Genomic DNA, 25,840 nt, shown 5'->3' with positions numbered 1-25,840 from the left:
AAGGCCAACACTCCATAGGCCTTCTTCACAACCCTATCAACCTGGGTGGCAACTTTCAGGGATCTATGTACATGGACACCTAGATCCCTCTGCTCAGCCACACTTTCAAGAACTTTACCATTAGCCAAATATTCCGCATTCCTGTTATTCCTTCCAAAGTGAATCACCTCACACTTCTCTACATTAAACTCCATTTGCCACCTCTCAGCCCAGCTCTGCAGCTTATCTATATCCCTCTGTAACCTGCTACATCCTTCCACACTATCGACAACACCACCGACTTTAGTATCATCTGCAAATTTACTCACCCACCCTTCTGTGCCTTCCTCTAGGTCATTGATAAAAATGACAAACAGCAACGGCCCCAGAACAGATCCTTGTGGTACTCCACTTGTGACTGTACTCCATTCTGAACATTTCCCATCAACCACCACCCTCTGTCTTCTTTCAGCTAGCCAATTTCTGATCCACATCTCTAAATCACCCTTAATCCCCAGCCTCCGTATTTTTTGCAATAGCCTACCGTGGGGAACCTTATCAAACGCTTTGCTGAAATCCATATACACCACATCAACTGCTCTACCCTCGTCTACCTGTTCAGTCACCTTCTCAAAGAGCTCAATAAGGTTTGTGAGGCATGACCTACCCTTCACAAAGCCATGCTGACTATCCCTGATCATATCATTCCTATCTAGATGATTATAAATCTTGTCCCTTATAATCCCCTCCAAGACTTTACCCACTACAGACGTGAGGCTCACCGGTCTATAGTTGCCGGGGTTGTCTCTGCTCCCCTTTTTGAACAAAGGGACCACATTTGCTGTCCTCCAGTCCTCTGGCACTATTCCTGTAGCCAATGATGACATAAAAATCAAAGCCAAAGGTCCAGCAATCTCTTCCCTGGCCTCCCATAGAATCCTAGGATAAATCCCATCAGGTCCCGGGGACTTATCTGTTTTCAGCCTGTCCAGAATTGCCAACACCTCTTCCCTACGTACCTCAATGCCATCTATTCTATTAGCCTGGGGCTCAGCATTCTCCTCCACAACATTATCTTTTTCCTGAGTGAATACTGACGAAAAATATTCATTTAGTATCTCGCCTATCTCTTCAGACTCCACACACAATTTCCCATCCCTGTCCTTGACTGGTCCTACTCTTTCCCTAGTCATTCGCTTATTCCTGACATACCTATAGAAAGCTTTTGGGTTTTCCTTGATCCTTCCTGCCAAATACTTCTCATGTCCCCTCCTTGCTCGTCTTAGCTCTCTCTTTAGATCCTTCCTCGCTACCTTGTAACTATCCATCGCCCCAACCGAAACTTCACACTTCATCTTCACATAGGCCTCCTTCTTCCTCTTAACAAGAGATTCCACTTCCCTGGTAAACCACGGTTCCCTCGCTCGACGCCTTCCTCCCTGTCTGACCGGTACATACTTATCAAGATCACGCAGTAGCTGATCCTTGAACAAGCCCCACTTATCCAGTGTGCCCAACACTTGCAGCCTACTTCTCCACCTTATCCCCCCCAAGTCACGTCTAATGGCATCATAATTGCCCTTCCCCCAGCTATAACTCTTGCCCTGCGGTGTATACTTATCCCTTTCCATCATTAACGTAAACGTCACCGAATTGTGGTCACTGTCCCCAAAGTGCTCTCCTACCTCCAAATCCAACACCTGGCCTGGTTCATTACCCAAAACCAAATCCAACGTGGCCTCGCCTCTTGTTGGCCTGTCAACATATTGTTTCAGGAAACCCTCCTGCACACACTGTACAAAAAACGACCCATCTATTGTACTCGAACTATATCTTTTCCAGTCAATATTTGGAAAGTTAAAGTCTCCCATAATAACTACCCTGTTACTTTCGCTCATATCCAGAATCATCTTCGCCATCCTTTCCTCTACATCCCTAGAACTATTAGGAGGCCTATAAAAAACTCCCAACAGGGTGACCTCTCCTTTCCTGTTTCTAACTTCAGCCAATACTACCTCGGAAGAAGAGTCCCCATCTAGCATCCTCTCCGCCACCGTAATACTGCTCTTGACTAGCAGCGCCACACCTCCCCCTCTTTTGCCTCCTTCTCTGAGCTTACTAAAACACCTAAACCCCGGAACCTGCAACATCCATTCCTGTCCCTGCTCTATCCATGTCTCCGAAATGGCCACAACATCGAAGTCCCAGGTACCAACCCACGCTGCCAGTTCCCCTACCTTGTTTCGTATACTCCTGGCATTGAAGTAGACACACTTCAAACCACCTACCTGAACGCTGGCCCCCTCCTGCGACGTCAAATCTGTGCTCCTGACCTCTATACTCTCATTCTCCCTTACCCTAAAACTACAATCCAGGTTCCCATGCCCCTGCTGCATTAGTTTAAACCCCCCCAAAGAGCACTAACAAATCTCCCCCCCAGGATATTTGTGCCCCTCAGGTTCAGATGTAGACCATCCTGTCTGTAGAGGTCCCACCTTCCCCAGAAAGAGCCCCAGTTATCCAAAAATCTGAAACCCTCCCGCCTGCACCATCCCTGTAGCCACGTGTTTAAATGCTCTCTCTCCCTATTCCTCATCTCACTATCACGTGGCACGGGCAACAACCCAGAGATAACAACTCTGTTTGTTCTAGTTCTGAGCTTCCATCCTAGCTCCCTGAAAGCCTGCCTGACATCCTTGTCCCCTTTCCTACCTATGTCGTTGGTGCCAATGTGGACCACGACTTGGGGCTGCTCCCCCTCCCCCCTAAGGACCCGGAAAACACGATCCGAGACATCACGTACCCTTGCACCTGGGAGGCAACATACCAAACGTGAGTCTCTCACGCTCCCACAAAATCTCCTATCTGTGCCCCTGACTATAGAGTCCCCAATTACTAATGCTCTGCTCCTCTCCCCCCTTCCCTTCTGAGCAACAGGGACAGACTCCGTGCCAGAGTCCCGTACCCCATAGATTACCCCTGGTAAGTCGTCCCCCCCACAAGTATCCAAAGCGGTATACTTGTTTCTCAGGGGAACGACCGCAGGGGATCCCTGCACTGACTGTTTTTTCCCAGTCCCTCTTACAGTTACCCACCTATCTCCAATCTTTGGTGTAACTAATTCCCTGAAGCTGCTATCTATGACCCCTTCTGCCTCCCGAATGATCCGAAGTTCTTCCAACTCCAGCTCCAGTTCCCTAACTCGGTCTTGGAGGAGCTGGAGATGGCAGCACTTCCTGCAGGTAAAATCAGCAGGGACACTAACTGCATCCCTCACCTCAAACATCCTGCAGGAGGAACATTGTACTCCCTTCCCTGCCATTCCTCTAACTTTCTACCAAGATCTGGCTAACAACTAAATTAAATTTTTATAAAAAATAATAATAATATAATAAAAATATGGTACTTACCTCAGACCAATGGGTTTTATTATTAGGTTAGAGGAGGAGGGCGGGTGGGAGACACTACACGTGTAGTGTCTCGGGTTTCCTCTCCACCAGAATTTATTGGTGAGGGTCTTCCCAGACGTCCGCGGGTCGACTTCCTGATCCCGCCTAAAATACTAATTTAAAGAAAAGAGAAAAAGTCTCAGCTCCTGCTGAAACTGACTCACCACTCACCAGCTGCTCTCACGCCGCCGAAATCGACTGGCCTGCCCCTGCAAAGAGAAGTGCTTTTAAAGGTTGACTTACCTCCCAGCACCCTCCTTCCGCAATGCTCCCGCTGAAACTGACTAACCAGCTGCTCTCACGCCGCCGAAATCGACTGGCCTGCCCCTGCAAAGAGAAGTGCTTTTAAAGGTTGACTTACCTCCCAGCACCCTCCTTCCGCAATGCTCCCGCTGAAACTGACTAACCAGCTGCTCTCACGCCGCCGAAATCGACTGGCCTGCCCCTGCAAAGAGAAGTGCTTTTAAAGGTTGACTTACCTCCCAGCACCCTCCTTCCGCAATGCTCCCGCTGAAACTGACTAACCAGCTGCTCTCACGCCGCTTGTGGGGGGATGGAGGATGTCTCGGGGTCGACTGCGGAGGGGTTCCACGCTGCCCGGGGGGCTACCGCGCGGTCGGGAACGTAAGCGCGGGCGTTTCTGGAGGCCACGTCCAGGGAGCCGGCAAGAGCCCGTGCCTCCTTGATACCTAGGGTGTCTTTTTCCAGCAATCGCTGGCGGATCAGGGAGGACAGCATACCTGCCACGAAAGCGTCCCGGATCAAGAGTTCTGTGTGGTCGCTCGCCGAAACCTGCGGGCAGCTGCAGTTTCTCCCCAACACCAGGAGTGCACAGTAGAATTATTCCAGCGATTTCCCCAGGGATTTGCCGCCTTGTTGCTAGCAGATGTTGGGCATAGACCTGGTTTACTGGGCGGATATAATGTCCATTTAGCAGCTCTATTGCTGCATCAAAGTATTCCGCGTCCTCGATGAGGGTATAAATTTCCGGGCTCACCCTCGAGTACAGGACTTACATTTTCTGTTCTCCTGTGGGTGTGCTTTCGGCCGTTCCGAGATATCCTTTAAAACACGCCAGCCAGTGCTTGAAGTTTGCTGCAGAGTTCGCCGCGTGGGGGCTGAGTTGCAGACATCCGGCTTGATTCGGAGCTCCATCCTTTTAAATCTAGCTTATTAAATTGATGCACGATCAATGACCACTAAAGCAAGGTTGTAGTCCAACTGAAGGCTTTAATAAGCTAGATATTTCTCGTACAGAATGAAGGCTGCTGGGGTGGCACGGGCTCTTATACCCCACCTAGCAGGGCAGAGCTACCATACAGCTTGACCAATAGGAAGCATACAATATATACCAATGATGTTCCAGCATTACCAGGTACCGTAATACCTCCACACACTACCACAACTACCGCCTGGAGTTTCCCCTCCAAGTCACTTGGAAATATATCGCCGTTCCTTCACTGTTCCTGGTCAAAATCCGTGAACTCCCTCCCTAACACCGCAATGGATGTACCTTCACCGCAATAACTGCAACGGTTCAAGAAGACAGCTCCCCGCTACCTTCTCAAGAACAATTAGGAATGGGCAATAAATGTTGGCCAGACCAGCAACACTCATCCTGTTGACAAAAAGGGGCAGAGTGAGGTGGTAACAAGAGGGGCAGAGTGAGACATAATGGGCAGAATGAGGGCTAACATTAAGGGGCAGAGTGAGGAGTAACAGAAGGGGACAGCGAGTGGCAACATGGGAGACTGAGGGGGTAGAGAGTGTGAGCAGAGTGGGGTATAAAAAGCGAGGCTTCAGCGAAGAGAGCGGGGCTGTATAGAGTGAAACTTCAGCAAGGAGAGCAGGCATCACTACACTTTATGGATACCAGGTCTAGAGGTCCTGTGACAAGGAGAAGGGAGGACAGTAGGAGTGTGTGTGCTTATATCTCCTAAGACCGTGCAGAAGAGCCTGGACCACCTTGCCACTGGATCAAGACCTTGCTCCATCAAGCAATGGTCTGTAATGGCCATCCCACATTATAAGAACTCAGGCACAGGCATCTTCCACCGCTTAAAATGAAGTTCGGGACCTGGGACATCAGGACCTTCATGGACAACCCAAACAGCGACAGAGATAGTATTAGATTCAAAGAAGAGGCATACAAATTAGCTTGAAAAAGCAATAGACATAAGGATTGGAAACAGTGTAAAATTCAGCAAACGCTGACCAAGGGATTGATTAAGAAGGGGAAAATACAATTTGAAAACAAACTAAGGGAGATCAAAAAATCTGACTGTAAAAGTTTCTTTAGGTATGTAGATCATAAAATCCCAACACTGCAGAAGGAGGCTATTCGGCCCATTGAGTCTGCACCAACCTGTCGAAAGACCACCCTACCTAGGCCCAGTCCCCCACCTTATTCCTGCAACTCCACCCGAAGGGGCAATTTAACACCTAGCCTGCAGATCTTTGGACTGTGGGACGAAACCGGATCACCCGGACGAAACCCATGCAGACCCGGGGAGAACGTGCAAACTCCACAAAGTCACCTAAGGCTAGAATTGAACCCGGGTTCTTTGGACTGTGGAATGGTTCCTACAGATTGGAGGGTAGCGAATGTAACCCCGCTATTCAGAAAGGGAGGTAGAGAGAAAACAGAACAATAGACCAGTGAGCCTAACGTCTGTCGTGTTGGGTGTTCCGATACACAAACGAACCAACACGGTTGTTGATGGTACAATTCTGTTTTATTATTCTGTACAATAATAACTATTAACCTCTGGCCGTGGTTTGTACTTCACCAGTTAACCTGTGGACCCAGCCCTAGCACTATCTTAGTGAGGCACTCAGCACATGGTGTATGTCTGAGTGGCACGCTGTGAGCTCTGTGCTCTAAACTATCTCCTGGTAGAATGAGCGGGAACTGTGGTGTTCCCTGTTTTATAGTGCGTGTGTTCTCACTGGTGATTGGCTGTGATGTTGTGTGTGTGTTGATTGGTCCGTTGATCTGTCCATCAGTGTGTGTGTGTGATTGCACCATGATATGTTAATATGGATATTATGACAACGTCGGTAGTAGGGAAGTTGCTGGAGTCCATTGTCCAAGATTTCATAGCACAGCATTTGGAAAGCAGTGGTGGTAATCAGGCAAAGTCAGCGTGGATTTACGAAAGGAAAATCTAGAATTCTTTGAAGATGCAACTAGTAAAGTTGACCAGGGAAAACCGGTGGATGTGGTTTATTTAGACTTTCAGAAGCCGTTCGTAAAGGTCTCACATAGCGGATTAATGTGTAAAGTTAAAGCGCATGGGATTACAGGTAGTGCCTTGAGATGGATAGAAAGCTGGTGAGCAGACAGGAAGGAAAAAGTTGCAATAAATGGTTTTTTTTCTGATTGGCAGGCAATGACTCATGGGGTACGACAGGGATCTGTGCTAGGACCCCAACTGTTCACATTATATATTAATGATTTGGACGAGGGTACTAAATGTACTATCTCCAAATTTGCAGATGATCCAAAGTTGGGTGAGAGGGTGAGCTGTGAGGAGGATGCAGAGATGCTTCAGCGGGATTTGGACAGGCTGAGTGAATGGGAAAATGTATGGCAGATGCAGTATAATGTGGATAAATGTGAGGATATCCACTTCGGCAGCAAAAATAGGAAGGCAGATTATTATTTGAATGGGTGTAAATTGAGAGAGGCGGATACTCAGCGAGAGTTTGGTGTCGTCAAGCATCAGTCGCTGAAAGTAAGCGCGCAGGTACAGCAGGCAGTAAAGAAGGCAAATGGTATGTTGTCCTTCATAGCGAGAGGAATTGCGTATAGGAACAGAGATGGAATTGTACAGGGCAATGGTGAGGCCACACCTGGAGTATTGTGGGCAGTTCTGGTGTCCTTATCTGAGGAAGGGTGTTCTTGCTGTGGAGGGAGTGCAGCGAAGGTTTACCAGGCTGATTCCAGGGACGGCGGGACTGTCATATAAGGAGAGACTAAGTTGATTAGGATTATATTCATTGGAGTTTAGAAGAGTGAGAGGGGATCTCATAGAAACTTTCAAAATTCTGTCAGGATTAGAGCAGATTCAGAAAGAATGTTCCCAATGGTGGGGGGGTCCAGAACTGGGAGTCATAATTTGAGGATAAGGTGGATAATTTTAGGACTGAGGTGGGGAGAAATTTCTTTACCCAGGAGGTGGTGAGTCTGTTGAATTCGTTACCACAGAAAGTAGTTGAGACCAAAACATTGTCATTTCAAAAAGGAATTAGATATAGCTCTTGTGGCTAAAGGGATCAAGGGATATGGGAGGAAAGCGAGATTAGGCTATTGAGTTGGATGATCAGTCATGATCATAATGAATGGCGGAGCGGGCTTGAAGGGCCAAATGGCCTCCTCCTGCTTTCCTTTTCTATGATTCTATGTAAAAAAGCCTGATTTCGAATTCGTAGGAGGAGAGCCACCTTTTTAGTGTCCACTCACCACATCCCCATCACTGGAAGCCTATAGATGGCATGCATGTCACCTTGCGCTCACCAGGCCATCTGGGAGTGCCCTATATCAACAGGATGGTGTTCCACTCCTTGAACGTCCAGCTCGTCTCCGAGCACCACATGAAGATCCGCTTCCCAGGGAGTGTGCACGACAGCTACATCCTGGGGCAGTCGGACATCCCAGGCCTCTTCGAGGACCACCCCAGGAAGGCCAGCGACGCCCTCATCCTCGCCCGCTTCACATAAGACGTGCCTCGTCCGTCATTCCCGCCCTCCCCACCCCCTCCCCCCTCCCCTCCATCCCTTGGCATTCCCCATTCCCTCCCACCCCATACCCCCCTCACAGGACCTGTGCAACTGCACTCCAGGGTGATGGGAGTGTGTAGGCACTGTCAGCCGGTCACTGTCAAGGGGGTGATGATAATCCACTGAGAGCTGAGGCTCCTCAATCTATGGTCTAGCTGCCCTTGCGTCATCTGGCTCTGGCGGCTCCCCAATGTCTTCAGCACAGTATCAAAGCCCTCGGTGATACTCCTCAGTGACTGGAACTCAGAACACACAGTGCAGAAGGAGGCCATTCGCCCATCGACTGCACCGACCCACTTAAGCCCTCACTTCCACCCTATCCCCGTAACCCAATAACCCCTCCTAACCTTTTTTGGACACGAAGGGCAATTTATCAAGGCCAATCCACCTAACCTGCACGTCTTTGGACTGTGGGAGGAAACCGGAGCACCCGGAGAAAACCCACGCACACACGGGGAGGATGTGCAGACTCCGCACAGACAGCGACCCAAGCCGGAATCGAACCTGGGACCCTGGCGCTGTGAAGCCACAGTGCTATCCACTTGTGCTACCGTGCTGCCCAAAGATACTCCGCAGCACCTCGGTAATGCCCACCTGAGACTGGGAGACCAATCCCAGCGACCAGGACATGCTCTGGAGGGCCTCGGCTATGCCCACCTGAGACTGGGACATGCCCTGCAGCAACTCATCAAGGTCCATCTGGTACTGGGTCGCGCCCCCTAGTGACTGGGACATGTTGCTGTGGCCCTCAGCCATGGCCGTCACCGACTGAGCCGTGCCTTGAACACCTCCATTCATGCTGCTGACGTCGTGCACCAGGGTCTCCACTGCGTTTGCCACTCTAGCAGTGTTGGCCTCGGTGTCATGCATTGCTGGCACCATCTCCTGCGGCCGTAGCCTCTGGGACTCTTCCAATCGGCTATGGAACTGCTGGAGTGTCGCTGAAATCCCCCTCTGAATCTCGCCCGCACCCGAGTGCCTGCACCATCTCCGAGTAAACCTGGTCCACAGGCTCAGCATCTGACTGGGGTCGTGCTGTCCCCTGGATCCAGTAGACCACCGACTGCTGTCTCACCTGGGCGTTCCTGCCTCCACCTGCTGTGCATTGGCAATTGTGAGGTGCTCACCAGAATGTGCCCCAGAAACCTGTCCACTGCTGTTGCCCCCCCAGGTATGTGTCTCTGCACTGGAGGAGGGTGGAGATGACAACCGTGCTGCGAATACGGTGATGTCCTCTGAGCTCCTCTCCGAAGTGTTCTCATGGAAGGCGGGGGGCGGGGGGTGGACACCACCCACGATGGGCCGGCACCATCGGACCAGGATCCTGCGAGAGAATGGATGTGGGAGGGATGGGTCAGTCTGTGTGGCGTTAGCAACTCACGTGTGAAGGTCATCTGGGTGGGGGCCGGTGGAGCCTCACCTCTGCGCCGTGCGCCAACTTCTACATCGGTGACACATCCGTCCTCAGCCACCCCTGTGACCTACAGGGCTCAATCCTTGTTGGGGGTGAGCACCCTGATGTCCGGCACCCAGCCGCCTGCCTGGGTCCTCTCCTGTCTGTTGTGAGCCAACCTCTCCAGCGGGGGCACCATGAGCCGCAAGTGTCATTCATTGCGGGGTGCGGGGGTATTTTGGTGGGGGGTGCGGGGGTAATGGGGCATATGCAGGGGAGATGGGGAGTATGCGGGTGGAGCAGCATGGACGGCACTGCTGGACATGGGTGGGCCAGGGCACAAAATGGTGCTGGGCGGTGCCATGGGCATTCCCCGGGGGGGGGGGGGGGGGGGGGGGGCGGGGGGGGGGGGGATTTTCTGGTCTGGTGGCATGGCTGTGAGCTGAGTGGGGTTGGCTGTGCAGGAACGGTTTAAGTACTGCTCTCCCTTGTTAGCAGGGGGCTGGTGAGCACGGTCCCGGTGAATCAGCTGGCGGGACCATCATTTAACAATTATCTTTATTGTCGCAAGTAGGCTTACATTAACACTGCAATGAAGTTCCTGTGAAAATACCCGAGTCGCCACACTCCGGCGCCTATTCGGGTACTCACAGGGAGAATTCAGAATGTCCAATTCACCTAACAAGCACATCTTTCGGGACTTGTGGGAGGAAACCGGAGGACACGAGGAGAACGTTCAGACTCCGCACAGACAGTGACCCAAGCCGGGAATCGAACCTGGGACCCTGGAGCTGTGAAGCAACAGTGTTAACCACTGAGCTATCGTGCCGCCTGATATTGCCGCATAGATGTCAGTGATGTAGCTGTAGTGGAACGGCTTGGCTAGGGACTAGCTAGTTCTTTTTTATTTATAAATTTAGAGTACCCAATTGTTTCTTTCCCAATTAAGGGGCAATTTAGCGTGGACAATCCACCTAACCTGCACATCTTTGGGTTGTGGGGGTGAAACCCACGCAGACACGGGGAGAATGTGCAAACTCCACACGGACAGTAACCCGGGGCCAGGATCGAAACCGGGTCCTCGGCGGCGTAAGGCAGCAGTGCTAACCACTGCTCCACTGTGCTGCCGAGGGGACACGACTAGTTCTGGAGCACAGGTCGCCGGGACTATTGCAGGAATATTTTCAGCCTTTGCAATGTCCAGTGCCTTCAGCCGTTTCTTGTATTACAACCAGCCCCAGGTGAGGTTCCACAAAAGTTGTTGATCCAGGTGAGAACCCTCGCTATGTCGCCGTCCAACTGGGATACCCCTAAATACATACAAACCCAGGTGAGGAGGGGTGACTTGCTCCACGTCTTTATTCAACCCACCCTCTGCTGGTAGCAGCAAGGTTTAATATGACAAGTTTCCCTTTCCCTTCGATAACTTTTCCAAACCAAGATATAAAAAGGAGCCAATTTAACCAGGCTTTCTTCAGTTAAGATATAGAGTAAGTTCATAGAATTTACAGTGCAGAAGGAGGCCATTTGGCCCATCGAGTCTGCACCGGCTCTTGGAAAGAGCACCCTACCCAAGGTCAACACCTCCACTCTATCCCCATAACCCAGTAACCCCACTCAACACTAAGGGCAATTTTGGACACTAAGGGCAATTTATCATGGCCAATCCACCTAACCTGCACATCTTTGGACTGTGGGAGAAAACCGGAGCACCCGGAGGAAACCCACGCACACACGGGGAGGATGTGCAGACTCCGCACAGACAGTGACCCAAGCCGGATTCGAACCTGGGACCCTGGAGCTGTGAAACAATTGCGCTATCCACAATGCTACCGTGCTGCCCAAGTTGATTAACTACTAAAAAGGTGAGGAGAAATGACAAAACACACACATCTACATTCATACAGATTAGGTTAATGATTGAATCCAACAGTAAGTAAATATAAATAAAGAGTTTTACGGAACAGTCTTTGAGTTGATGGTGAAGCGTTGTGACAATTACACATTGACTCAGTATAGTTGACTTCTGCAGGTGAATAATTGATTCTTCAATTCCAGTTGCCTGGGGTTTGGCAGAGTTCTCCAGTGCTTTTTCAGCTGCAATCCTTTTGCTACTTAGCTGGCTACCCCAGTCAGGGAGAGTTTAAAAAATATATATTTTTTATTCGCCTCCTTTTTCACATTTGCTCCCAAATTTACACCCACCAACAATAAACAATAATCAGTAACAAATCTCTCAATCCCCATATCAATAGCAACGATCCCATCCTCCCACCAAACCCCAAACATTAGCCCACATGTTAACATAAACAAATGACAAAAAGGAATCAGGAATCACCCATAGTCGCCATTAACACACACAGCCCCCCAACCCTCCCAATCCCCCCCCCCCCCCACCTCCCCCACTAATGTTCGATGTTTTCCAGTTCTTGAAAGTGCATAATGAATAACGCCCATGAATTGTAGAACCCCTCCATCCTTCGCCTCAGTTCAAACTTAACCTTTTCAAGAGTCAAGAATTCCAACAGGTCCCCCCCACCACGCCAGGGCACAGGGTGGAGAGGTTGCTCTCCAACCCATCAGGATCCGCCTTCGGGCGATCAACGAGGCGAAGGCTACAACATCTGTCTCCGCACTCGTTTCCAACCCCAGCTGGTCCGACACCCCGAATATGGCCTCCCGGGGGCCCAGGTCCAGTTTCACACGCACCACCTTGGAAACTACCCTAAACACCTCCTTCCAGTAATCCTCCAGCTTTGGACAGGACCAAAACATATGGACGTGATTAGCGGGCCCCCCCCCCGCAACGCTCACACACATCTTCTACTCCTTCAAAGAATCGGCTCATCCTCACCCTCGTGAGGTGTGCTCTGTATACCACCTTCAGCCGTACCAGCCCCAACCTCGCGCACGAGGTGGAGGCATTCACTCTCCGGAGCACCTCACACCAGAACCCCTCCTCCATATCCTCTCCCAACTCTTCCTCCCACTTTGCTTTGATCCCTTCCAGTGGTGTCTTCTCGTCTTCCAAAATAGCTCTGTAAACCGATGACATTACAGCCTTCTCCAGTCCCCCTGTCGTCAGCACCTCCTCCAGCAATGTGGAGGCCGGCTCCTCCGGGAAGATCTATCTCCTTTCTGGCAAAATCTCGAACCTGCATGTATCTAAACATTTCCCCCTGCTCCAGCCCATACTTCGCTTCCAGCTCCTTCGGTCCTGCAAACCGACCCCTAAGAAACAAACCGTTTAGTGTCTTAATCCCCTTCTCCTCCCATTTCTGAAAATTTCCATCCCACCTCCCTGGCTCAAATCTAGTTCCCCCGAATCGGCATTTCCCTTGACCCTGCCTCCAACCCGAAGTGTTGGTGAAACTCCATCCAAATTCTCAATGAAGCTATTATTACCGGACTCCCTGAGTATTTCCCCGGGGCTATTGGGAGTGGCGCTGTTGCTCGTGCTTGCAATCCCAACCCCCTGCACAAACTCTCCTCCATTCTGACCCACTGGGAAGCAACCCCTCTGACTCAATCTCTCTGAAAAAAGCCTTTGGCAGGAAAATCGGCGGGCATTGAAAAATAAACAGAAATCGCGGCAACACGTTCATTTTAACCGCCTGGACCCGACCCGCCAGTGACCGAGGGAGACCATCCCAACTTGCCAGATCAGCTTTCATTCTCCTCACCAAATGAGAAATGTTGTACCTGCAGAGCCCCCCCCCCCACTCCCGGGCAACCTGCACCCCCAGGTCCCTAAAGTGAGTCCCTGCCCTACAGAATGGCAGTCCCCCCACCCCTGCCCCCACCCCCGGCCGAGACACCACAAAATTCTCACTCTTGTCTAGATTTAGTTTGTAGCCCGAGAAAGACCCAAACACTCGAAGCAGCTCCAATATTCCCCCTATCAACACACTATGTTCCGACACGTATAACAGCAAGTTGTTGGCATATAAGTTCACCCTATACTCTATCCCCCCCCCGCACTATTCCTTTCCATACCCCAGAACTTTTTAATGCGATGGCCAACGGCTCAATCGCGAGTGCAAACAGCAGGGGGGGGGGGCATAGGACATCCCTGCCCAGTCCCACGGTGGATAGAAAAGTATCTCGAGCTGATGTTGTTTGTGCGGACACTCGCCCTCGGCTCCTTATATAGTACCTTTACCCAGTTGATAAATCTTGGTCCAATCCCAAACCGCTCCAGAACTGCCATCAAGTACCCCCATTCTACCCGGTCAAACGCCTTCTCAGCGTCCAGTGCCACAACCACCTGTTTCCTTCCCCTCCCCTAATGACGTTCAATACCCTTCTAACGTTTGAAAAGAGCTGCCTCCCTCTCACGAACCCCGTCTGATCTTCACCTCGCACCTTCGGAAGGCACTCCTCCAACCTACCTGCCGGTACCTTCGCCAATACTTTTGCGTCCACATTCAGAAGTGATATGGGCCGATACGACCCACACTCCGTCAGGTTCTTATCTTTTTTTAGCAACAGTGAAATCGATGCCTGCCCCAAGGTTTGCGGTAACACCCCCTTTCCTATCGCCTCTTCAAACATCCCCACCATCAGGGGTGCCAGCTTATCCTTGAATTTTTTATAATATTCCACCGGAAACCCATCCGGCCCTGCCACATTCCCCGACTGCATCCTCCCAATCGCATCTTTTATCTCCTGCTCCACTATTGCTCCTTCCAATGTAGCCCTGTCCCCCTCCCCTAACCTCGGGTACTTCAACCCATCTAGAAATTCCTGCATCTCACGGTCTCCCCCGGGTGGCTCTGACCTGTACAACCTCTCATAAAATTCCTCAAAGACCTTGTTAATCTGATCCGGAGCCACCACCAACTTCCCTGCCCTGTCCCTCACCTGAACAATTTCCCTTACCGCTGCTTCCCTCCGGAGCTGATCTGCTAACATACTCCGTGCTCATAAACTGCACCCCTTGCTCGTCTCAGTTGGCGTACCGCCTTCCTGGTAGATAGTGGGTCAAAGCTTGCCTGTAGTTCCTTCCTCTTTTCCAGCTTTGCTGGGTCCCCATCTTCTGCATACCTCCTATCTACCTCCAACATCTCACCTATTACCCTCTGCAGCTCCAACCTCTCATCTTTGTCCACCCTAGCCTTAAACAAAATCACCTCCCCCCTCACCACCACCTTTGGAGCCTCCCAGACAGCGGCCTTCGACACCTCACCTGTACAGTTGAAACCTACATATTCCTTAATTACCTTTTCAATTTTGTCACAGAACACTTGGTCCCCCAAAAGTCCCACATCTAATTTCCACCCCGGCCTCTGCGCTACCCCCTTCTCCAGCACCATATCCACCCAATGTGGAGCGTGATCTGACACTGCAATTGCCGAGTATTCCGACCCCTTAACCCCAGCCAGCAAAGCCTTCCCCACCATGAAAATGTTGATCCGCGAGTATACCTTATGGACTGCTGAGAAAAACGAGTACTCCCGTTCCCTCGGGTGCAGAAACCTCCAAGGGTCCACCCCTCCCATTTCCACCATTAGCCCAGCCAACGCCTTCGCCCCCCCTGATGGGACCAGCGAGCGCGGCCGTGAGTCAGGGAGAGTTTTGCGATATTCTTGCAAAAGAAGGCTAGTTTCTACTTTGCAGGGGCATTGCTTCTGTTATTGCATCACACATATTCAGTGTGGAAAAACCTCCAGCTATTTATCCTCCCTGACAGATAGACGCGGGCAGGCACTGGGGTGACCCTCTCAGCTAGTTTTTAACCCCCTTTGTAAATTCAAAGAGAGAACCAGAATACACTAGTCCGTCTCGGCAATCACACCCAGGGTCTTTGAGACAAGATAGTCCCTGTCTTTACCAGAGATGGTAATCAGTCTTTAGATGCTTTTAGAAGTACCCTGTCTGGAAACATTGAAGGGTTCCATTGGAATCATCCTGCAGCCGTTCCTGTCAGTGGTTAGCTGTACGTTCTCATTCATCTTCTGGGTTTGTGTCCATAGCTTAAAATATAAACTCAGGTCTTTTTAAAGTCCCAACATTTCCGTGTATATTCCATGGTTTTTTCTCCTTCATTATAACATTTGATACCATGAGTAGTGGGGGCATGGAATGCACTGCCTGTGGAAGTAGTTGAGTCGGAAACATTAGGGACCTTCAAGCAGCTGTTGGATAGGTACATGGATTACGGGAAAATGATATAGTGTAGATTTATTTGTTCTTAAGGGCAGCACGGTAGCATTGTGGATAGCACAATTGCTTCACAGATCCATGGTCCCAGGTTCGATTCCGGCTTGGGTCATTGTCTGTGCGGAGTCTGCACGTCCTCCCCGTGTCTGCGTGGGTTTCCTCCGGGTGCTCCGGTTTCCTCCCGCAGTCCAAAGATGTGCGGGTTAGGTGAATTGGCCAATGATAAATTGCCCTTAATGTCCAATTTGCCCTTGGTGTTGGGTGGAGGTGTTGAGTTTGGGTAGGGTGCTCTTTCCAAGAGCTGGTGCAGACTCAAAGGGCCGAATGGCCTCCTTCTGCACTGTAAATTCAATGATAATCTATGATTAATCTAGGACAAAGGTTCGGCACAACATCGTGGGCCGAAGGGCCTGTTCTGTGCTGTATTTTCTATGTTCTATGTTCTATGTGGAGTAAATTGAACTGGCTGAAGACTGACATCTGTGATGCTGGGGCCTCAGGAGGAGATCGAGATGGATCATCCACTTGGCACTTTTGCCTGAAGATTGTTGCAATTGCACTGATGCGCTGGGCTTCCCCATCATCAAGGATGGGAGTATTTGTGGGGGTATTTGTGGAACCTCCTCTTCCAGCGAGTTGTTTAATTGTCCACCACCATTCAGGACCATTTGGCAGCACGGTAGCATTGTGGATAGCACAATTGCTTCACAGCTCCAGGGTCCCAGGTTCGATTCCGGCTTGGGTCACTGTCTGTGCGGAGTCTGCACATCCTCCCCGTGTGCGCGTGGGTTTCCTCCGGGTGCTCCGGTTTCCTCCCACAGCCCAAAGACGTGCAGGTTAGGTGGATTGGCCATGATAAATTGCCCTTAGTGTCCAAAATTGCCCTTAGTGTTGGGTGGGGTTATTGGGTTATGGGGATAGGGTGAAGGTGTTGGCCTTGGGTAGGGTGCTCTTTCCAAGAGCCGGTGCAGACTCGATGAGCCGAATGGCCTCCTTCTGCACTGTAAATTCTATGATATCTATGATAGGACTGGACCTGGCAGTACTGCAGAGCCTAGACCTGATCCGTTGGTTGTGGAATTGCTTAGCTCTGTCTATCACTTGCTGCTTACACGAGTAGTCCTGTGTTGTAGCTTCACCAGGTTGACACCTCATTTTTCGGTCTGCCTGATGTTGCTCTTGACATGTCCTCCTGCACTCTTCATTGAACCAGGGTTGATCCCCCAGCTTGATGGTAATGGGAGAGCGGGGGATCTGCTGGGCCATGAAATTACAGATTGTGGTTGAACACAATTTGACTTTTCCGAATGGCCCAAGTTGCTCATGGGTGCCCCAATCCTGACCTGTTTCTAACTCTGTCCCATTTACCACAGTGGTAGTGCCGCAAAACAAAATGGAGGGTATTCTCAATGTGAAATTGGGACTTGGCCTCCAGAGGGGCTGTGTGGTAGTCACTCCTACTGATACTTTCTTAGACAAATGCATCTGCCACAGGTAGTTTGCTGAGGATCAGGTCAAATAGGTATTTCCCTCTTGTTGGTTCCCTTACCACCTAGCGCAGACCAATCCAGCAACTATGTCTCTCAGGACCCCGTCAACTGGGTAAGTGGTAGTGTCACCAGGTCACACTTGGTGGTGGACATCGGAGGCCCCCCCCCACCCAAAATACATTCTGCCCCCTTGCCACCCTCAGTGCTGTCTGCAAGTAGTGTTCACAATGGAGGAGTACTGATATATCGGTTTCACAACTGTATATCAATGTGCTGCTACCTCTGATCTTTCCTGTTAGTGGGGCGGGCCCTACCCAGGGATGGTGATGGCGGTGTCTGGGACATTGTCTGTAAGGTATAATTCCATGAGTTTGACTATATCAGCCTCTTCCAATTTTGCCGCAAGCCCCCAGTAGTTAGTCAGGAGGACCTTTCAGGATCGACAGGGGCTGGGTTTGCTGTTGTTGTTTCCCATGTTTCGGGCAATGCTGGGTGGTCAGTCCAGCTTCATTTCTTTTTAAAAAATGTAATTTACCCAATTCATTTCCTTTTCCAATTAAGGCGCAATTTATTGTGGCCAATCCACCTATCCTGCGCATCTTTGGGTTGTGGGGGTGAGACCCACGCAGACACGGGGAGAATGTGCAAACTCCACACGGGCAGTGACCCGGGGCCGGGGTTGAATCCAGGGTCCTCGACGCCGTGAGGCAGCAGTGCTAACCACTGCGCCACCATGCCTCCCCTCGCTTAATTTTTTATTGACTGTTCCGTAATAATAATAATCGTTATTGTCACAAGGAGGCAAGGCAATGAAGTTGCTGTGAAAAGCCCCTAGTAGCCACATTCCGGCGTCTGTTCAGGTACACTGAGGGAGAATTCAGAATGTTCAATTCACCTAATAGCTCGTCTTTCGGGACTTGTGGGAGGAAACCGGAGCACCCGGACGAAACCCACGCAGACACGGGGAGAACGTGCAGACTCCGCACAGACAGTGACCCAAGCCGGCAATCCAACCTGGGACCCTGGCGCTGTGAAGCAACAGTGCTAACCACTGTGCCACCGTACCGTGCAGAGGTTTGATACAACTGACTGGCTTTCTGGGCCATTTCACAGTTAGCCACATTGGAGTCACATGTAGGCCAGACCACGTAAGAGTGGTGGATTTCCTTCCCTGAAGGCCATTTGATTCATGGTCGCTATTACTGAGTGTAGTTTTTAATTCCCAATTCCAGATTTATTGACCTGATTTAAATTCCACCAGCTGCCATGGTGGGATTTGAACCTGTGCCCTTAGAGGGGTATGATTTGAAACTGTGCCTGGGCCTCAGGATTATTAGTCCATCACCACTACACCCCTTGCTCCTCTTGAAGGAAGAGCATGGGCGTGGGATTAATTGGACAGCTGTTTCAACACAGGAGCCAACACAGGAAGAGGGGCTGAATCATCCTCCATGGTTCATTATGTTATTTACAATATTCCCAACTCTTGCGCAGTGTGTCATCGTGTAGCAATGAATAAAAACATTTTGTTTTCTCCCCTCCTCATGCAAAAAAAGTGACTCATGTCAGCGGACCCATTCATTTAAAGAGTATGCCTTGCTAAAACTAGCCAGTAGACTTGAGTGCCAGCTTCATGAGGCATCATTTTCACTAAGCGGATCAATGCCTTTTACAGGAATATGCAACAGCCTCATTATGACTCACAAAAGTATATTAAATTTATCAATAATCAACATCATCTTACAATATTCATAATTGTTTTCTCCCCCCCCCCCCCCCCCCCCCCGCCAGATATATTTTATTCAAAATTTGTATAAAAAAAAAGAATTTCACCTCACAATTCAAATTTGACCCCTGTCCTCACTAAACAATATATTGTCCAAACCTTCGGGCAGCACTGTAGTACAAGTGACAAGCACTGTGGCTTCACAGCGCCAGGGTCCCAGGTTCGATTCCCCGTTGGGTCACTGTCTGTGTCCGGAGTCTGCACGTTCTCCCCGTGTCTGCGTGGGTTTCCTCCGGATGCCCCGGTTTCCTCCCACAGTCCAAAGATGTGCAGGTTAGGTGGATTGGCCATGCTAAATTGCTCTTAGTGTGTAAAATGTTAGGAAGAGTAGGAGGGGTTATTGGGTTACGGGGATAGGGTGGAAGTGAGAGCTTAAGTGGGTCGGTGCAGACTCGATGGGCTGAATGGCCTCCTTCTGCACTGTATGTTCTATGTTCTACTGCAAGAAAATCCAGGAAACATCTGACTGCATGATTAGTAACAGTTCCAGGATGATTCATCAGAGCTGGATTAAGAATCATTTGGAGTCCAAGGTGCACATAAGGCCTCCATTCAACCTGCTCTGATCCATTGCAACATGACAAAAGTGACGACACTCCCAAAACACGTCATTGGCTGGAAAGTTCTTTGGAACATCCTGAGGTCATGAAAGGGGCTAACTACATAAATGCAAATCTTACTCTCATTATTAACTGAGCTTTAAAATGCAGGAAGGGCTATGGCTGTAACAAGCTTACAATCTCCCTTCTGAAATGGTGGACTAATTCGACCTGACAGCTTTACCTTCTGCATTGTGTTGAGTTTTATCAGAAGCCCTCTACACTCTCAGCTTCACGGCAAGGGTCCCCTAGACTTAAACAATTTGCACTTATGATTCACTCAACTGCATGCACCAATTTGTGAACAGATCTGAGCATCAGCAATAAATCATTTGCCCTCTTTAATTCACTGTTTTGTTACGTTGTCGCTGCCCCTGGTATGTGTAATATTCTTTGATTATGGAGATGTTGAATCTTGATGTGGTAGTGTTACAAAGAACATTAGACTTTGTTTTACAACAAAACTACTTATTACTAACACTACTCTAAAGGATTACTATAATGTCTAAGATTAATACAGTTGGAAATAATGGTCTAACATTAACTCACACTGAGATACTACAGAGCTACTCTCATATATAGAACATAGAACATTATAGCGCAGTACAGGCCCTTCGGCCCTCAATGTTGCGCCGACCTGTGAAACCACTCTAAAGCCCATCTACACTATTCCCTTATCATCCATATGTTTATCCAATGACCATTTAAATGCCCTTAATGTTGGCGAGTCCACTACTGTTGCAGGCAGGGCATTCCACGCCCTTACTACTCTCTGAGTAAAGAACCTACCTCTGACGTCTGTCTTATATCTATCACCCCTCAATTTAAAGCTATGTCCCCTCGTGCTAGACATCACCATCCGAGGAGAAAGGCTCTCACTGTCCACCCTATCCAATCCTCTGATCATCTCGTATGCCTCAATTAAGTCACCTCTTAACCTTCTCCTCTCTAACGAAAACAGCCTCAAGTCTCTCAGCCTTTCCTCATAAGATCTTCCCTCCACACCAGGCAACATCCCGGTAAATCTCCTCTGCACCCTTTCCAATGCTTCCACATCCTTCCTATAATGCGGTGAAACAGGGGATCAAATCCTGATAGGAAGATTTGGGCCATCCCAGGGCTCACCGACATCATTGTTTATGATCCATGATAAAAACATTCTGTAACCAGAATGGTACCCCCTCCCCCCCTCAAAGATGTCCATGAGAACACCTCAGAGGAGAGCTCCGAGGATGATACCATAGATGTGTCACGGTTGTCATCACCACCCTCCACGAGCGCAGAGACACACACCTTGATGGGCAAGAGCAGTGGACAAGTTTCTGGGGCACATTCTGGTGAGCACCGCACAGTTGCAGATGCGCATCAGGTGGAGGCAGGAACGCCCAGGGGAGACAGCAATCGGAGATCTGCTGGATCCCAGGACCCAGCTGGGCCCCAGTCAGATGCTGAGCCTCTGGGCAAGTTTATCCCAGAGCTGATGCAGTCAATCGGGTGAGGCTGTGAGATTCAGACGGGAGTGTCAGCGACATTCCAGTGGATTCACGGCCAATTAGACGTGTCCCAAATGCTTTGGGCACAGGAAAATGGGTCAGCAATGCATGGCACTGAGGCCAACATGTGGCAGCTATCAACCCCTTGCTAACACTTTCTCCTGGAACACAATGGTGCGCCTGGGTCACGTGCCTGCATACTCGCATCACCTGCTAGTCAGATGCTAGAACTACAAAAGGAAAACATATAACTTATAATACACATACAGATGATGATGATCTATTAATATTACATAGAGATGATAGTCTACCAATCTTTTTTTTTTAAATTTAGAGTGCCCAATTCATTTTTTCCAATTAAGGGGCAATTTAGGCAGCACGGTAGCATTGTGGATAGCACAATTGCTTCACAGCTCCAGGGCCCCAGGTTCAATTCCCGGCTTGGGTCACTGTCTGTGCGGAGTCTGCACGTCCTCCCCGTGTGTGCGTGGGTTTCCTCCGGGTGCTCCGGTTTCCTCCCACAGTCCAAAGATGTGCAGGTTAGGTGGTTTGGCCATGATAAATTGCCCTTAGTGTCCAAAATTGCCCTTAGTGTTGGGTGGGGCTACTGGGTTATGGGGATAGGGTGGAGGTGTTGACCTTGGGTAGGGTGCTCTTTCCAAGAGCCGGTGCAGACTCGATGGGCTGAATGGCCTCCTTCTGCACTGTAAATTCTATGATTAGCGTGGTCAATCCACCTACCCTGCACATCTTTGTATTGTGGGGGCGAAACTCACGCAAACACGGGGAGAATGTGCAAACTCCACACAGACAGCGACCCAGAGCCGGGATCGAACCTGGGACCTCAGTGCCGTGAGGCAGCAATGCTAACCACTGCGCCACCGTGCTGCCCTATAGTCTACCTATCATCATAGTGTATGCTGCTTAGGCACCATTAAGCAGTCTTGTAGACGTCACCAAGAAATCTTTATTAACAGTCCAAAGATGAGCAGGTTAGTTGGATTTACCATGATCAATGCGCGGGGTTACGGTGGGGGAGTGGGCCTAGGTGGAGTGCTCTTTCCCAGCATTGGAGCAGACTTTTTCTTTTAAGGAGCATTTTATTGAGGTATTTTTGGTATAGTAACAACAACAAAATAGACAACATACATGAAACCATAAACATAGTGCAAAAAGCCATTTACCTTTCGTACAGGTCCCACCCTTATTACCCCCGACTCTAACCTAAACCACTCCCCGCCCCCCCCCCCCCCCCGTCTGCTGACGATGAATTTTCCGCGAAGAAGTCGACGAACGGTTTCCACCTCCGCGTGGACCCGAACAGTGAACCTCTCAAGGCGAATTTAATTTTCTCCATACAGAGAAAGCTAGCCATGTCCGATAACCAGGTCTCCGACTTTGGGGGCTTTGAGTCCCTCCATGCTAATAGTATCCATCGGGCAAGTAATTTCGAAGTTGTTAAGAAGCCAATTACTAAACTAAATCTTGAATTTCCAAGCCATGGAATATATTTCCTGACATATCAGCAACAGTACTGTCATGATATTCAGGTAAACATCATGGTGCAAACATACATCCATACTGATGGACAGATCAACGGACCAATCAATACACACACAACACCACAGGCAAGAGCATACACACTATAAAACGGGGAACACGACACTCCCGTCCATTCCAGCAGGAGACAGCTCAGGGCACAGAGCTCACAGCAAGCCACTCAGACATCCACCATGTGCTGAGTGCCACTACAAGATAGTGTTAGGAATAGGTCCACAGATTCAAGGGTAATGAACGAACCACAGTAACCAGTTTACCATTGTAAATATATGTTAGTAATAAAACTGAGTTGTACCATCCGCAACCGTGTTGGTTCATCTGTGTAGCAGAGCACCCAACACAACATTGTACCAGGATTGGAACCCGGTAACTGTGAGACCTACCTACGAATCCTCAGGAATCTGCCATCCTGCGCCATGGACACCGTCAGCACGCCGCAGCCGTTACAAGTCGCTGGAAACCTCGGCATCAATTGGAAGCTGTTTAAACAGCGCTTCCAGCTCTTCCTGGAAGCCACCGAAAAGGAGAGCGCTTCGGACACCAGGAAAATCGCCCTCCTCCTCTCCACGGCAGGGCAACACGCCATCCATGTCTACAACTCCCCGGTGTTCGCGGAAGGTGAGGACAAGACCAAGTACAAGATGGTCCTTCTCAAACTCGACCAACACTTCAGCGTCGAGGTAAACAAGAGCTTCGAGAGATATCTCTTCCAGCAGCGCCTGCAGGGTAAGGATGAGCCCTTTCAATCTTTCCTTACACACCTCCGTATCCTCGCGCAATCCTACGGTTACGACACCACCTCCGATTCAATGATTCGGGACCAGATTGTTTTTGAGGTCACCTCGGGCACCCTACGCCAGCAGCTCCTCAAAATTAAAGGCTCCCTGCTAGGCGCACAGGCATGCAAGGTTCACCACCTCGTGCAGCGAGTCCACGCTCTGTCTCCAGAAGGCACATCAGACTTCCCGGATGCAGACTTTAGGGCACAGCTTCAATCGCTCCTCACCCACAACCAGGAGGCATTCAAGGGCATGGGCACACTGCCCTACACCTACAGAATACGACTCAAACCGGACGCCACCCCGGTCATTCATGCACCTCGCAGGGTCCCAGCGCCACTCAAAGACCGCCTCAAGCAGCAGCTGCAGGATCTCCAGGACCAAGGGGTGCTATCCCGGGTCACGGAACCCACGCCATGGGTCAGCTCCGTGGTGTGTGTCAAGAAGCCCTCTGGCGAGCTCCGGATCTGCATTGATCCAAAAGACCTCAACAACAACATAATGAGGGAACACTACCCCATACCCAAACGGGAAGAGATCATGAGTGAAATGGCCCGGGCTAAAATCTTTACAAAGCTGGATGCCTCGAAGGGTTTTTGGCAGGTCCAACTGGACCAGTCCAGCAGGAAGCTGTGCACCTTCAACACTCCTTTCGGCAGGTTCTGCTACAACAGAATGCCATTTGGCATCATCTCGGCATCCAAGGTCTTTCACAGGATCATGGAACAGATGATGGAGGGCATCGAAGGGGTGCGCATCTACGTTGACGACGTCATCATCTGGTCCACCACACCACAGGAGCACATCAATCGTCTCCAGCGCGTCTTTGCGCGGATACGGGAAAACGGCCTGCGCCTCAACCGAGCCAAGTGTTCTTTCGGCCAATCCGAGCTGAAGTTTCTGGGGGACCACATATCCCGGTCAGGGGTCCGTCCGGATGCAGACAAGGTGAGCGCCATTACAGCCATGCCGCAGCCGGCAGACAAGAAAGCAGTGCTACGCTTCCTAGGCATGGTCAACTTCCTGGGGAAGTTCATTCCCAACCTTGCCTCCCACACGACGGCTCTGCGCCACCTAGTCAAGAAGTCCACGGAGTTCCAGTGGCTACACACACACCAGAAGGAATGGGAGGAGCTCAAAACTAAGCTCACCACAGCCCCGGTATTGGCGTTTTTCGACACATCTCGTGACACTAAAATTTTGACTGATGCCAGCCAGTCCGGCATTGGGGCGGTACCCCTATAGCGGGATGACACTGTGTCATGGGCCCCGGTCGCCTATGCCTCGTGGGCCATGACCTCCACAGAACAGCGCTACGCGCAGATCGAAAAGGAGTGCTGTTGCTCTTTTTAGCTTTCGTCTATTTGCTCTGTTTAGGTCACCTTTGCTCATGAGTCGCCAGGTATCTTTATGATACCGCCACGTGGTTCAAGTTCAGGTTATGATTAATAATACAGCACACCGCTTAGTAAGGATTAAAACAACGGTCATTTATTATATACAACAAGCACTATTAATACCCTAATACTACTATTTATATAATAAACCTATCACTACTGGCCAATGCTTAACTTAGGAAGAGCCCACCAGGTCAGGGAAATGAATGGCTTGTCTAATCAAATCTGGCCCGCGGGATTCAAAAGGCTGCTACAGGTCGGTGGCTAGATGTCTCTACCGGATAGCGATCGCTGGATTCAAACTTACTATACCGGTGGCTGGTCTTGCGAAGGTCTCGAGCAGGCGAAGATGAGAGAGAGAGAGATCTGAACTTGGACCCTCACTTTTATAGGGCCCAGGGGCTTCCCGCCTCCCGGGGCGGCCCTTGACCCTGAGTCCCAAGTGATTGGATTCTGTCCCCAATCTCTGGGGTCGATGTGTCCAATGGTGAGGCGATTCCTCGATCGGGGGGTGGTCGCTCACCTGTCTTTGTTTCGGCCACTGCTGGCGCCGACAGGTCTGGCCCGGTATTCAATTGCTAATATGTTGCAATTGTTCCCGGGGATAGCCGATTTAACTGTGGATGTCTGAGTAGATTAGGTGTAAACAGTCCTGAATGCAACTGCAGATACCTGGGTTGATGGGCTGTTGATAGCCCTGAGTATCGATCTGGGCTACGTTCCCAGAGCTGAATATGCAAACCTGTCTGCAGCTGTCTGCTTGTGTCTTCTTGGCTGCTTTTCCCAGCAGTCTTTCGGGTTAGCCGTTTTAAACTGGGTTTTGGCCAGATTAATCGGATCGCAGCCATTTTACATGGCTACAGTGCCTGGGTTTGCTAACCGGAATAGACAAGTTCTATGACTACGTGTATGGTCTCCCCCAGTTTACCGTTAAGACTGACCATCGCCCCCTGGTCAGCATCATACGTAAG

This window comes from Scyliorhinus torazame, chromosome 1, assembly GCF_047496885.1.
Source record: "Scyliorhinus torazame isolate Kashiwa2021f chromosome 1, sScyTor2.1, whole genome shotgun sequence".
Classification (NCBI taxonomy): domain Eukaryota; kingdom Metazoa; phylum Chordata; class Chondrichthyes; order Carcharhiniformes; family Scyliorhinidae; genus Scyliorhinus; species Scyliorhinus torazame.
This window is presented reverse-complemented; position numbering follows the sequence as displayed.